Raw genomic sequence first — 16,126 nt, forward strand, 5'->3', positions numbered from 1 at the left:
CAGCCAAGTACTTTATCGAGTCTTAAGCCAATAGGCAAGCTAAATAATAAAAACTTGACAAATAAGTCAATGAATTGTCAATGAAATGCTAGTACTCAGCATATCAAACATGAAAAAGGTCTATGACATAACTGTGTATGCAAAATAAGCTGCAACAGCCTCCAATAGGAAGTCACCGTCTTCATCCGAAAAGAGTTCAGCCATCCAATTTAAAAGCGGAAAAGAACATACGTGCTCTCCCAGCACCGGATCCTCTATCACCATCAGAGGACAGCTCGGTGGGTTTTCAAGAAAGCTCTGTTCCAAGAAAGACTGTGTTGCCGCCAGTAAATTCCAGGGACCAATTAGTCCATGCATCAATGCCACAGCCATAATCCTTTCGCCAGGACAAACCAACTCGTGAGTAATGATAGGAGTCATCAGCTGATTAAAGTCGACGTCAGGAGAAACCGGTCCGCAGAGACACAAATCAATGGCCCAATCGAAATCACAGGTCAGGCAGTGAAATACAGGCTGGACACAGGTGAAGAAGGAGAATCGAAAAGATAATCCATATGCTGTGCTTAATATCGCCAACGGCATTGTGCCATAATATTCTAGCATGCGATTGCGGAACAGTGTCAGCAGCTGCAGGGCGGGAGCTTGCACAGGAGGGACATCCATATTTAAAAATGTAAAAAAGCACAAGAGCGTCCGCTGGTAATACAAGTAAAAATGGGAATCCACGAAGCAGAGTGGAAAAAATAGAATGAAAGAAAGCAGGGATGACTCCAAAGATTTTCTCAAATGAAGTCACGAGACCACTGGTAACAACTTTAAAAAATTGCGCCAGGGCCTTTGTGGAGGACGCGTTAAAGATAGTCCGAACCATCTTGCTGAAATGGAAAGGCAAATCTGTATTGAAAAGGGTCTGCACCTCTGTACGGGTGTTCGCTATGTGAAGCACGAAAGTTTCACGGGCCGAACTCAAGGCCACCTCTCTCTGAGACAAAAGAGCTCTTATTCTTGCCATGCCGTTGAAATCTGCTCCCAAGGTTGGTATTTGTGGCGAGATTGAAAACTCCCTATGTTCATGTGTGGGAGGAAATAGAACATTTCTGCAGCAAATAACCCGTTCACTTACTGTTACGATAAAAGGAATACTTTTAATTAACCCAGAACAATCTTCATTATTGAGCATCAAATAACTACCATTTTCCAACAACTTGAACGTGGGGATGATAGCAGGAACTGGCGTGCCTTGCAACACGCAAGCCATATTTGGTCGGTGTTTGTTGCATGAACCGTGTAACTGTATGTGCCTACACATTAGTGAATGATGTGGCGTCTCAGTGCATTCCTCTCCATTCAGATAAACTTCTTGATCATCTTTGAAACATCTGTATGTGTATGGAAGCGACCAGACCTCATGAAGAAAAGCACTACCTAAAGGTTCATAACGACCTATTGGTATATATTTCATACAATTTGAAAACTTATATAAAGCAAAAGGCAGCGTTATTAAACCGTGGATAAGGCACGTTGCCAAAAAACCCGCAATCCTCTGCTGATGATGTCACTGAGCATGTCATGAATGATGTAATATGTGACATCATCAGCAGTGGATTACGGGTAATAGTATCTCTAGTTTACTCCCTTATAGCTGTCTTTCTTTTAACATAAGTGTCTGTTTCCTTCCCTTATACTTACTGTTCTTTTTTTTAAAAAAATTTTTTGGTTCACTTCCGGTTCGCGTACCGGCGAGCGAACTGGGAAGCGAACTACGAGAAATAGAGGTTGGCACAGTTCCAAATATTGTACCAATTTTTTAATAACGGGGAGGTAGTTCTGAAAAGAACTTTTTTTTTTATTGTTTTTGTTGTTTTATATTTTTTTTATTATTTTTCTGAACATTTTTTTTACTTTTTTTGAATTTTTCTGAACAGTTTTATATTTTTTGGGGTTTTTCTTGGAGGGGCAATGAAAACGATTCATTGTAAAGGGCTCAACAGGAGCAACAAAACAAAAAAAAAGTATTTATTATTTTGGGCGTTTCGTACAAACTTGCATATGATAGTCAATAGCTCTGTTGATCAGAGTGATGCTTCTTTCTCCGTAGCAAATGAATCCATCGCAATGTACGCAGACGTGTTTTACTTCACCAAATCTCATTTGTATATTTGGCACCATCTCCCTGCCCTCTGGTCCCGTTACTTCCGGTACAACAGATCTTCTGGCCATAATAGGGAGATTATCTAGGTCGTTCCGAAACTGTGCAGCACTGTAGTTGTTAGGATGCCACCTAGTCATATGGCGATGCATTGTGTAGTTTCCGAAACTGTATTTTTTCTCGGTCCCTCTGGACAGTCTATCTTGACATATAAGGCAAGTTACGTATCTTGCATTTACTTTTTTCTGACCTTTGGGAATTTAAAAAAATTGCCAAATGAAGTTTTCTTTCCGGTGAGACGTCCTGGGCTCCTCAGGCAAAAACTGCCTCTCTTCGTGCTCGTCGTCCTGTTCCTCTTCTTCCTCTTCTTGTTGAATTATAACTTGAGCAGGTGGTCCACTCTTCCTTGGATGTGGTGGAGGTGGTGGGGAAGCACCAGCTGAAGCTACTAAAGAAGCCATTGCTCACTGGTAACAAAGGGTCTTTCTCTCACAATGATGAAAGTCAGAGTGAGGAAAGAAGGAGGGATTTTCATCATTTGGGAAAAACAAGAGTTCTCAACCAATGAAAAGTGTTCATTTTAGATTATATGACCTAGTCTTACATCATTAGGAAACCAAAAGTGAAATGAACCAATGAAAAGTGTTATTACCAAGTCACATGACCTGCTGTGTTTACGTTAAGCGCTTTGCAGGGCCTCCCGGTTTGCTTCCAGAAACCTGCGCTTTGCGACTCGCTTCGCGTACCAGTTCGCTAACGTAGCACGTCATATGACGTATCACGCGACAACGTGAAACGTCATGCAGACGGGAGGCGTCACGATGTTGAAACGTTTACCGGCTCGCGGTCTATTTCGCGGCATCAAGGTCAGCTAACGGGAAGCTTCCCGATTCGCGAAGCGGGAACGAAGAAAAAAAATATTTTAAAAAAAAATTATTCATTAACATTTAAAATATATTTTTGGATTTAAAGAAGAATACATTTTACAGCTACAGATATTAGCTGTTAAAAAACCAATGAAATTCACTGAAAAAACCATAGGTTATAGACCATATATAGTTAGGAATTAGCATTTACAAAACCTTGAAAATTCACTGAAAAAACCATAGGTTATAGACCATATATAGTTAGGAATTAGCATTTACAAAACCTTATTTTACTCACACAAAACCATTGAAATTCCATATATAGTTAGTTGCACTAACTATATATCGCGCACCCGCAATCCACTGCTGATGATGTCACATATTACATCATTCATGACATGGTCAGTGACATCACTGATGACATCACTGATGACATGTGAGTGCGTATGTAGTAACTAGTATTGGTGTGTCAATGGTTTCAAAAATTATACTCTGTATTTAACACTGGGTGAAACAGAGGTTATATTAAAATGTGAGGAGATGCATTGTATTGTCACATGAATGATATCATCAGTGATGTGGTCATTGATGTCAAATGAGATGTCATCAGTGATGTCATCAGTGATGTCATTTGAGATGTCATCAGTGATGTCATCAGTGATGTCACTGACCATGTCATGAATGATGTAATATGTGACATCATCAGCAGTGGATTGCGGGTGCGCGATATATAGTTAGTGCAACTAACTATATATGGAATTTCAATGGTTTTGTGTGAGTAAAATAAGGTTTTGTAAATGCTAATTCCTAACTATATATGGTCTATAACCTATGGTTTTTTCAGTGAATTTTCAAGGTTTTGTAAATGCTAATTCCTAACTATATATGGTCTATAACCTATGGTTTTTTCAGTGAATATATATATATATATATATATATATATATATATATCCACACACAAGTTTGGCGTGCTTAAGCCGCTTGAGCGGCGGGCTCACGACGGGGTTCGCCGACCCCCTCCAATTACACACACTTCAGGCCTAAAATCCTTTGCAGGAAAAACCAGAGTCGAAGCCCAATTGTCACGGTGCAGCATCAGTGTTTAATCAGCCGAAAAAACAAATACGCCCGACGCGTTTCGAGATCAGCCGATCTCTTGGTCACGGGTGGAGCTTGCCAGCACCATCAATCATTTAAAGGTACATTGCATACTAGTCACGTGATCATAGACATAGAGAAAGTAAAATACACTCTGTGTTTCCAATTCATAAATGAACAAATATATACAGGAGCGGAATTCAAAAATAAGCAAGTTGTCATTCATGGTCTGACAAAATACGATACAAAATTACACGGAGTCCACAAACAAATTAATGCGTGTAAACGATATCAGGCAAATTGCCAACCCCAATTCATGTGCTAGTGCCACCATTATATTAGTTACATACAATGGAGGAAATATTCATAACCAACAGTGCTGCCCCAGTGGGCATGTCGTAAAGTCCTTTGTCCCATAGAATGACTTCATATATAGCCCTAGTGGGCATAGTCCTTCTGAGTTCCGTGAATCCTGAAAAAAAGGGAAACACAACTGTATATAACAAATCTTTTTGAACTGATACGTGTACAGTTAAAACCAATTAAAACCTGAATTTCAAATGCTCAGGAAGCAACATCACATATATACATCCAAAATTAATAATTAAACTGAAACCTAAGTCTGTAGGTGAATGGCTAGTTCTTCTCCCAAATTGTGTCCAACAGGCTGCATGGTATTGTACATTATGATATATCTTGACTCCAACTTTCTCAGTTCCAACCATCTGTTGCCACCCCTCTCATTTCTCTCAACACTGTCCAACACATAAAATTTCATCAGATTAGGATTTTTGTTGTGTTTTTCTGCAAAATGTCTTGCTACGGGGTATTGTTGGTTGACATTCCTAATCGCTCTCTGGTGTTCTAGAATTCTGAGTTTCGCTTGTTTAGTAGTACACCCTATATAAAACTTCTTGCAGGGACATTCTAGTGCATAGACAACATACTCGGTTGTACAACTGAGATGCTTAGTGATTTTGTGTGCACAACGGTCTGTAGACAATTGTATAGATTTACAGTTATTACTGTACTTGCAGGCCTTACACCTGCGGCACGGATAAAATCCCTGAATGGTGTCAGTTTTAGGTTTTTCTTTAATCAGTGTACTACTAAGTGTGTCCTTAAGGGATTTCGCTTTTCTGTATGTTACAGAGGGAATGTCATGGATAGCTTCTTTTATATCATTGTCAAGCTTGAGGATATCCCAATGTTTACTTAAGCATTTGCGCAGTCTCCATGATTGACTGTTAAAGGTGGTTATAAACCGTACCTTGTCCTCACTGCTGCTTTGTCTGGGAATTAACAGATCATTTCTGTCCATGACATTAACCCTTGCAAGTGCCTGTTTAATTATTCGCTGACTGTATCCTCTCTCGGAGAATCGTTTGGCCATTATCTGGCTCTCTGCGAAAAACCCATCAGCAGAGCTACAGTTTCTCTTAGCCCTGATCAATTCTCCCACAGGTATACTGTGTATGAGACTAGTAGGATGGCTACTTCCTGCATGGAGCAGACTATTGCCTGCCGTGGGTTTCCGGAACAGGACACTACTCAGAGTTCCATTGTTGACTTCCAACTTTATATCCAGAAATTCCAGTTGTTGTTTACTGATCACACTGGTAAACCTCAAATTAAGGACATTATCATTTAGAGTATCCTCAAATTCGTGTATCTGATTGAGAGTGCCCCTCCAGATACAGAAAATATCATCAATGTATCTTTTCCAGAGGATGACGTGGGTACCAAAGTGGGAGATCTTACGCACCACTTGCTCCTCCCACCAGCCCAGCCTAGCGTGTCTTTACCTGGGCTGGTGGGAGGAGCAAGTGGTGCGTAAGATCTCCCACTTTGGTACCCACGTCATCCTCTGGAAAAGATACATTGATGATATTTTCTGTATCTGGAGGGGCACTCTCAATCAGATACACGAATTTGAGGATACTCTAAATGATAATGTCCTTAATTTGAGGTTTACCAGTGTGATCAGTAAACAACAACTGGAATTTCTGGATATAAAGTTGGAAGTCAACAATGGAACTCTGAGTAGTGTCCTGTTCCGGAAACCCACGGCAGGCAATAGTCTGCTCCATGCAGGAAGTAGCCATCCTACTAGTCTCATACACAGTATACCTGTGGGAGAATTGATCAGGGCTAAGAGAAACTGTAGCTCTGCTGATGGGTTTTTCGCAGAGAGCCAGATAATGGCCAAACGATTCTCCGAGAGAGGATACAGTCAGCGAATAATTAAACAGGCACTTGCAAGGGTTAATGTCATGGACAGAAATGATCTGTTAATTCCCAGACAAAGCAGCAGTGAGGACAAGGTACGGTTTATAACCACCTTTAACAGTCAATCATGGAGACTGCGCAAATGCTTAAGTAAACATTGGGATATCCTCAAGCTTGACAATGATATAAAAGAAGCTATCCATGACATTCCCTCTGTAACATACAGAAAAGCGAAATCCCTTAAGGACACACTTAGTAGTACACTGATTAAAGAAAAACCTAAAACTGACACCATTCAGGGATTTTATCCGTGCCGCAGGTGTAAGGCCTGCAAGTACAGTAATAACTGTAAATCTATACAATTGTCTACAGACCGTTGTGCACACAAAATCACTAAGCATCTCAGTTGTACAACCGAGTATGTTGTCTATGCACTAGAATGTCCCTGCAAGAAGTTTTATATAGGGTGTACTACTAAACAAGCGAAACTCAGAATTCTAGAACACCAGAGAGCGATTAGGAATGTCAACCAACAATACCCCGTAGCAAGACATTTTGCAGAAAAACACAACAAAAATCCTAATCTGATGAAATTTTATGTGTTGGACAGTGTTGAGAGAAATGAGAGGGGTGGCAACAGATGGTTGGAACTGAGAAAGTTGGAGTCAAGATATATCATAATGTACAATACCATGCAGCCTGTTGGACACAATTTGGGAGAAGAACTAGCCATTCACCTACAGACTTAGGTTTCAGTTTAATTATTAATTTTGGATGTATATATGTGATGTTGCTTCCTGAGCATTTGAAATTCAGGTTTTAATTGGTTTTAACTGTACACGTATCAGTTCAAAAAGATTTGTTATATACAGTTGTGTTTCCCTTTTTTTCAGGATTCACGGAACTCAGAAGGACTATGCCCACTAGGGCTATATATGAAGTCATTCTATGGGACAAAGGACTTTACGACATGCCCACTGGGGCAGCACTGTTGGTTATGAATATTTCCTCCATTGTATGTAACTAATATAATGGTGGCACTAGCACATGAATTGGGGTTGGCAATTTGCCTGATATCGTTTACACGCATTAATTTGTTTGTGGACTCCGTGTAATTTTGTATCGTATTTTGTCAGACCATGAATGACAACTTGCTTATTTTTGAATTCCGCTCCTGTATATATTTGTTCATTTATGAATTGGAAACACAGAGTGTATTTTACTTTCTCTATGTCTATGATCACGTGACTAGTATGCAATGTACCTTTAAATGATTGATGGTGCTGGCAAGCTCCACCCGTGACCAAGAGATCGGCTGATCTCGAAACGCGTCGGGCGTATTTGTTTTTTCGGCTGATTAAACACTGATGCTGCACCGTGACAATTGGGCTTCGACTCTGGTTTTTCCTGCAAAGGATTTTAGGCCTGAAGTGTGTGTAATATATATATATATATATATATATATATATATATATTACCTACTGGCGGTCGCCAGTGGGTATATATAGTTAGGATTTTTTCCCTATGGGATTTTTGAAAATTCTATGTCTAATAACTTTGGTGTTTGTGGACGGAATTGGCTGAAATTTTCTGGAAAATGGAACATTTTGTTTCTGAGCAGCCCTTGAAAATTTGGGGGGGGTTCGTCAAGGGGGGGCCGAGAAAAAAGGGGGGTCCCAAAACGTGTTTTTAACATTGAGTTTTCCATAGGGCGGTTGGCCTCACTTTTAGCCCGAACGGCTGAATGGATTTGCACGAAACTTGGCAAAATTGTAGGGACTGGTAGCCCGATGTGCCTTTTGTAGGTCTCAATATATGTGCTCCAGTGGATTTTGAGAAATTAACGTTTAAAAAAAGATATATATCTGTAAGCGCGCTCCGGTCCGCGCCCCGGTTCGCGGACCGGGGCGCGTACCGGAACTTCGCGTAGCGAAGCTGATTGGCTCTCCGGTGTCTGTCAACATTCTAAACAGTCCTTAGCGGCCGCCATCTTGTCTCTCGGTAGGATTGAGAGACAAGAGGAGGCCAAAACAAAGGGGGAAATTACCATAAGGGGGCATAGTAGATCCTCCCTGACCCCCTAGGTTTAATGTGGAGGCTTTCAAAAAAAAAATTTTTTTTTTGTTTTTTTTGCGTGGGTAGCGCCCGGTACGCGAACCGGGAAGCGTTCTGGGCAGCGTACTACAATGAAAAAAGAATGAGAGACTTTTCAAATGCAGTATGTTAATTGATTGTTGGTTTTGTTGATTATTTTTTATTTTCTTTATTTTTTAAGCATTTTTTTTTATTGTGATTGTGTTTCATAATTTATTAAACTTTCTAACATTTCATTGTCAGAAATTTCATAATTATCATGGAATATACATTGTAGTCTCTGAGGGTGTAAAATGTCCTCATTTGCAAGGAGGTTATCTACTGCTTGTACACATTGCAGTAGTTTTTTGTCTAAAGTTTCATCGAAAAATTCAATATCATTTTCATCAATGATTTCTTGGCTGCTCTCTTGCAGGACAATTTGAAATTCAACTTTCTGTTCGCCTTCCATTTTGCCTGAAATTTAGATTAAAAAAATATATATTAGTAGAGATAGGGCACTGTTGGGATTAATTTTAGATAGGCAGTTTTTATCAGTGAATTTATCTTTGGGCAGTGTATAGTATCAGAGTGGAAGTAGGAATATAAAAAAGTGTATGTGATTTAACGTAAGTAAATTCATAATTATACAAGAGAAGCCTAACTCCATCCATAACTATAACAGAGAAGTCTATCTAAATCTATAACTACTACAGAGGGATAGTATATAACTATCAGAAAAAGTTTACCATATTAACTTATAGTGCACAATATACTTCAGTTTTAAAAATAAAAACTTACCTTTAGAAAGAAGTTGAAGGAATTAGTGAAAATACTATTGAAATGTACACCAAGAAGTAGTAGTCAAAATGGCTGTGTTTTCTTCTCTTCCTTTATATATATTCAGGTATATAACCAATGAAATGTCAGGTAAAAAAAGTAGAAAATGAAAGTAACATATTAATTGGTTGTCAATTCCAACACTTCAGATGTGTTTTTTGAAGTAATTTACCTCAGGGTATTTAGAGAGGTCTACAGGCTAAATGACTAAATGGAATTCCAATCAAATTTGTGAAAATGGTAGGGATTGGTATGTAGTATGAGCTAATCTATATTTGGTGAAATTGTCTCCAGTGGCTTTTCTGTGAACTACTTTCCCACCTTTTTTGATGGTGCGCTTCCCAGGGAGCGACCCGGTACGCGAACCGGTGAGCGCCCCGGTACGCGAACCTTAAGCGTTACGGGAGTCCACCATTTTGTGTTTCGGTCGAATTAAGATACAAAATGGAGGGCAAATAATGTTCAGAATGGGTAGAAGGGGGCACGGTAGACTTATCTTGACACCCTAGGTTTTGTGAGGGTGGCTGAGGAGGCTTATATGTGCGGAAAAAAACAATTTTTTAAAAAATTTCGCGAGGTTAGCTCCCGGTTCGCGTACCGGGTAGCGCCCCGGGGAGCGTACTTTGTTGAAAATTTGTGAAAAATGTTAGAGTAAAATAATAATTGTGAGTGATTAGATGTAGGGTAGCTCTGAGAAGAGCTTTTGGGTTTATGGTACATTTAGGTACTTATAAGTAGGTACCAATGCACATTCTTAAATTCAGAGTGAAAACTCTGTTGCCCTCATCTGAGAAGTGAACTCCATCTCCTCTGTAGATATCTTGCATGTAGTAACGCAAGCTATTGTTGTACAGGGAGCCCATTCCATGGTCTCTCATGTAAGCTGAAACAGATTTGTTTACATGCTTCCTCGACTTCTCAATTTGTGGACAAAATTGGTTTGACCACCTCCATTTCTGTCTTTGGCATATATTTGAATATACCAAGGCAGTCTGAGGAAAAAGTGCCATCAATTGCTCAAAGGTGTCCTTTAAAAGCATTTCCAGACCTACCCCAGTCAAAGTGCCCAAGTCATTACCTCCACAGTGCACAATTAACAGGTCAGGTTTGGACAAATGCATAAAGGTTTTCACCAATGGTATCAATTGGTGACATTTTAATCCTCTGTGGCCAAACCACTTAATTTCCACATCTTGTAAATTGAGGTTAGGTAAATTCCTGTTTTCAACGTACCTTTGAGCCCAGTGAATATAACTATGTCCAACAATCCAGACAGAAAACATGGTGAGAGAAGGTTCTCCTGCAGTCAGATGAAGTGTGGCAATGAAATGGCAGTTGAAAAAATGAGAGTTTAAAATGAAAAAAACTGTGGAGTTGCTGTGTTCATGAAGCAGTAACAGTGATTGGTGGATTTTGATTGCTGAAAACAGAAAGTTAGGGTGCACGGATGTGTTCTTTGAAAGATGTATTTTGAATGGTCAAAAAAAAATCATTAAATGAAAGAATGCACTGGATATGCAGGTGCACTGAGAGTTCAGAGTTCAATTGCAACAAAGTTGTGTGAACTTGCAAACACCAGAAGTCTTCCAATGAGGTGGTTGCCATGCAGAAAAGGCATGAAATGGCAGAGGGGGGAAGGGTTTTCATTTGAAAAAAAGTGAGGGAAGAGTTTTGATTGGGTGACATGAGAGATATGTGTGAAGATTTACAGCATTTCTGTGCTTTTGATAGCTGCAGACTCTGGAGTGCATACCTTTTGCTCTGCTGAAGACAAATTGGTGTGTTTCTGAGACTGTTTTCAAACTCAAAGTATTTGCTAAGGTGAGAAAATATTTCTTTAATTTAGATAGAGAATAGTGTGCTTTAAGGAGAAAATTATGAATTATGTGGCGCAAATTGCTTGTAAATATGATCCCACATGTGCATGGAAAATTTAGATTTTGAATGTTTGTGTTACATAGCCATGTTAAAAGTGATACAAACATGCTGCAAAGGCAATCAAAAAACGCTTTTATGTGTCTTAAGGACATTTTAAGTAATTTTCCCATGTGCAGTGTTTTGAAATTATGATTTGAAAATCGTTTTTGGGGAAAAGGAATTGTTTTTAAATTTATGACAAGGACATAATGGTGTATGCTTCTTTATACGGCAATTGACTGTCCCTGATGTTATTTTTCCCATTTTAATGTAAGACCTTTCTCTGTGGCGCAAGTTGCTTGTAAATATGCTCCGACCTGTGCATGGGAAATTTAGATTTTAAATGTTTGTGTTACATAGCCATGTTAAAAGTGACCCAACCATGCTGGAAAGGCAATAAAAAAACACTTTCATGTGTCTTAAGGACATTTTAAGTAATTTCCCTGTGGGCAGTGTTTTCAAATTATGAATTGAAAATCGTTTTTGAGGTAAAGGAATGTTGTTAAAATTTATGTGCGCCATATGCCCACAAATTTCGTTTTCAGGGGTGCAGCAGGGTGTTCTTGAGACACCCCTGCACCTTTGGAAAAATTCCTAATTTGCGATGAGCTAATTGCTAATCGCAAATTGCACCTTCATTCCTATGGGCCTCCTGCTCCATGGAAATGAATGGGTAATTTGCAATTAGCAATTTGCTCATCGCAAATTAGGAATGGTAAAGAATCGCTATTTATTCCTTAAAATTCGCTATTTTGGAAATGCAAAATAGTTATATGATACATATGGCGGTTAATGTCTAACAAGATAAGAAGCTTAGGGATACATTTATGATGACTGGCGCAATGAAGTGGACATCACTTACTTCATTGGTAGAGCTTTACATGTATTATGTCCTCTGTATTCTTCATCAAGCGTAACTTTAATCTGCAATCCTGAGTAGGCCTCACCTTAAACAAACCTCTGGATAGGCCACACCTTATCGTCATCCTGAATTAATCATTTAAAATGCTAGGGACAGATTTATGATAGGTGTATGCCTCTTTTGTGCCACTTACAAAACACTGTCCACGGGGAAATTACTTAAAATGTCCTTAAGACACATGAATGTGTTTTTTTAAAGCGTTTGCAATTTTTTTGGGTGACTTTTAACATGGCTATGTGACTCAAACAGTCAAAATCTAAATTCACCATGCACAGGTGGGAGCATATTTACAAGGAATGTGCTCTATGGGGAAAGGTCTTATAATGTAATATGGGAAAAATGACATCAGAGACACTGAAATGCCTTATAGAGAAGCATACACCATTATGTCTTTGTCATAAATTTTTAACCATTACTTTTCCCCAAAAACGATTTTCAAATCATAATTTGAAAACACTGCACATGTGGAAATTACTTAAAATGTCCTTAATTCAAAATTTGCTATTCCTTATTTTGCGATTGCACTGAAGGATTTGCAAATTTTGCGATTCCTTAAATGCAATGTATCAAACAAAAAATATGTAAAAAATGATATTAAGGATTTGGAAACTACCACCAACTTCTAGTTTGTGGTAATTTGCGAATTCTTTTCAAAAAGCATTTTTTTCTAAAAAACAAAAGGTCCCATATGACGCCCATACATGCCCTTAGGGCATGTATGTGTGCCATATGCCCCCAAATTTCTTTTTCAGGGGTGCAGCAGGGTGTTCTTGAGATACCCCTGCACGCTTGAAAAAATTCCTATTTTGTGATGAGCTAATTGCTAATCGCAAATTGCAACCTTCATTCCTATGAGCCTCCTAGGCCATGGAAATGAATGGGTAATTTGCAATTAGCAATTTGCTCATTGCAAATTATGAATGGTAAAGAATTGCTATTTATTCCTTAAAATTTGCTATTTAGGAAATGCAAAATAGTTTGATGGTACATATGGTGGTTCATCTGTAACAAGATAAGAAGCTTAGGGATACATTTATGATGACTGGCGCAATAAAGTGGACATTACTTACTTCATTGGTAGGCCTTTACATGTATTATCTCCTCTGTATTCTTCATCAAGCGTAACTTTAATCTGCAATCCTGAGTAGGCCTCAACTTAAACACACCTTTGGATAGGCCACACCTTATTGTCATCCTGGATTAATCATTTAAAATGCTAGGGACAGATTTATGATAGGTGTATGCCTCTTTTGTGTCACTGTGCGTCACTTTTATGATGCAGCGGCGGTGCTAATTTGCAATTAGCAATTTGCTCATTGCAAATTAGGAATGGTAAAGAATTGCTATTTATTCCTTAAAATTTGCTATTTAGGAAATGCAAAATAGTTTGATGGTACATATGGTGGTTCATCTGTAACAAGATAAGAAGCTTAGGGATACATTTATGATGACTGGCGCAATAAAGTGGACATTACTTACTTCATTGGTAGGCCTTTACATGTATTATCTCCTCTGTATTCTTCATCAAGCGCAACTTTAATCTGCAATCCTGAGTAGGCCTCACCTTAAACAAACCTCTGGATAGGCCACACCTTATCGTCATCCTGGATTAATCATTTAAAATGCTAGGGACAGATTTATGATAGGTGTATGCCTCTTTTGTGCCACTGTGCGTCACTTTTATGATGCAGCGGCGGTGCAAAAGATTTGGTATGAGGCGACAAAATTACAAATTGATGCATTTAGGCAGATGTGTCATGGTGTAAAAAAAACGTACCACATGAAACCAATGCAGCAGTGATGCAAAAGATGCACCATGTCGCAAGACAGGCCTCACTTGGGGCCATATGTATCAAGCTAATTAGCATTCGCAAAGATCAAAATTCTACGAATTTCGGCCTTTGCAAATGTAAATTAGACAAATGGTATGTATCAAACAAGTTTGATGCAAAATAAGGAGTAGCAAAATTTGCTATTCCTTATTTTGCAATTGCACTGAAGGATTTGCAAATTTTGTGACTACTTAAATGCAATGTATCAAACAAAAAATATGTAAAAATGACATTAAGGATTTGGAAACTATTGTGGTAAATTGGTGGTAATTTGTGAATTCTTTTCAAAAAGCTTTTTTTAAAAAAAACAAAAGGTCCCATATGACGCCAACACATGCCCTTAGGGCATGTATGTGTGCCATATGCCCCCAAATTTCTTTTTCAGGGGTGCAGCAGGGTGTTCTTGAGACACCCCTGCACCCTTGGAAAAATTCCTAATTTGTGATAAGCAAATTGCTAATCGCAAATTCAACCTTCATTCCTATGAGCCTCCTAGCCCATGGAAATGAATGGGTAACTTGCAATTAGCAATTTGCTCATTGCAAATTAGGAATGGTAAAGAATCGCTATTTATTCCTTAAAATTCGCTATTTAGGAAATGCAAAATATTTTGATGATACATATGGCAGTTCATCTCTAACAAGATAAGAAGCTTAGGGATAGATTTATGATGACTGGCGCATCACTAGGGATGTGCCAGTCATCCTGCGCCGCTGTTCCGCCACCCATGGTGTGCTGCATTTACAATGCGGCGCAGCATGGGGCAAAAATAGCACAGATACGTGACGCATCTGTGCCGTTAAGGTGGCGCATTGCTGGAGTTGTATCGCAAGTGCGATGCAGCTCCAGCAACGCTCAGGGGTGCACCATCTCCACAATGTTGCGTCAAGACCTATGCCTGCTTCAAGCAGGCGCAGGGTTTTGACGCAGGTTTCTCCTATCTGATTGTAAATGCGGCACACCATGGGTGGCAGAGCAGTGGTGCACGTTAACTGGTGCATGCCTGGGGATGTGCCATTTAACATAAATCTGCCCCTTTACATTTAAGTATGTGCAGGGGACACAGAGTCGGTGAGGCTTATCCAAGGTTAAGAAGAGATGAGTCCTGTTCAGTGAAAAATTAGACATAGGCTTCACCTGTTCAGCATCGCTGGATATGGCTAAATAATAGCTGCAAAATGTTACTCTTGTTAAACAATTTTACTATTATAATCTCTGAGATTTGTCTCTTACTCTGCAACATCTCATTGTTGTTATCTTTCTTTAAAGATAAAGACAACCTCAACATGAGCGACAATCTGCAATCAGTTGATTTTGACCTCATCATTGAACTTGTGATTGAAACATCAGTGGATGTTGATCCCTTGGATGATTTAAATCCTGAGGATGAAGAAGAGCGTGATGAGGATGCAGATTTGTCCGAATTATATGACATAGGATGGGAAGCTGACCTGCTTGAGCCTATGGAAATATAAACATTTATTTTTAAAATTTATAATTAATAAAAAGTAAAAAGGTAAACCGTTTAATTTAAAAATAAAGACACCTTCAAAAGCAGGTTATGTGTAGTGTCTTCAATAAAATATTAAAATATGCTCATAAAATTAGATCAGATTCACATATAAAATAGCATAGGTAACATAAATATAAATGTCATTTCTTTTCTGGTATTTCTGTATTGTAAATTTGCAAGGACTAAAAAATCTTCTATTGAAAATGTCAAGTAGTGTGTTAAGTTTTTGATCACTGTTATTGTTTTACTGTTTGGTAATACTGGTTAATAACATTTTTTATTATATTTTACCACAGATTCAACTGCAGATCATTTCAAGATTTCACCATGCCTACAATAGAAAGACAGAGAAAGGCTGCAAAACGTCAAAGACAGCAGGTGAAAAAAAATGAGCAGCAGTCCTCTAACAAAAAGATTTGTCAAGTCACGAAGAAAGCACCGGGTAAGACCACAAAATATTTCATAAGAAATATGTGTAGTAAAAAAAATATTACTACAGAAAATGTTTCAGTCCATAAAACGAGAAGGAATTCAAATGGAAAGGAAAGGCCAATGAAAAATGTTACTGCTAGAGCAAGAGATAACTCTGTGCATGATAGTAGAAGGAAACAACAGTTTAGGGAGATTCGTAAACGAATGCTCCGCAACAGGATAATTGGCAATTTGTTAAAAAATATTAAGAAAGGT

Source organism: Lissotriton helveticus, chromosome 5_1 (assembly GCF_964261635.1).
Source record: "Lissotriton helveticus chromosome 5_1, aLisHel1.1, whole genome shotgun sequence".
NCBI lineage: Eukaryota > Metazoa > Chordata > Amphibia > Caudata > Salamandridae > Lissotriton > Lissotriton helveticus.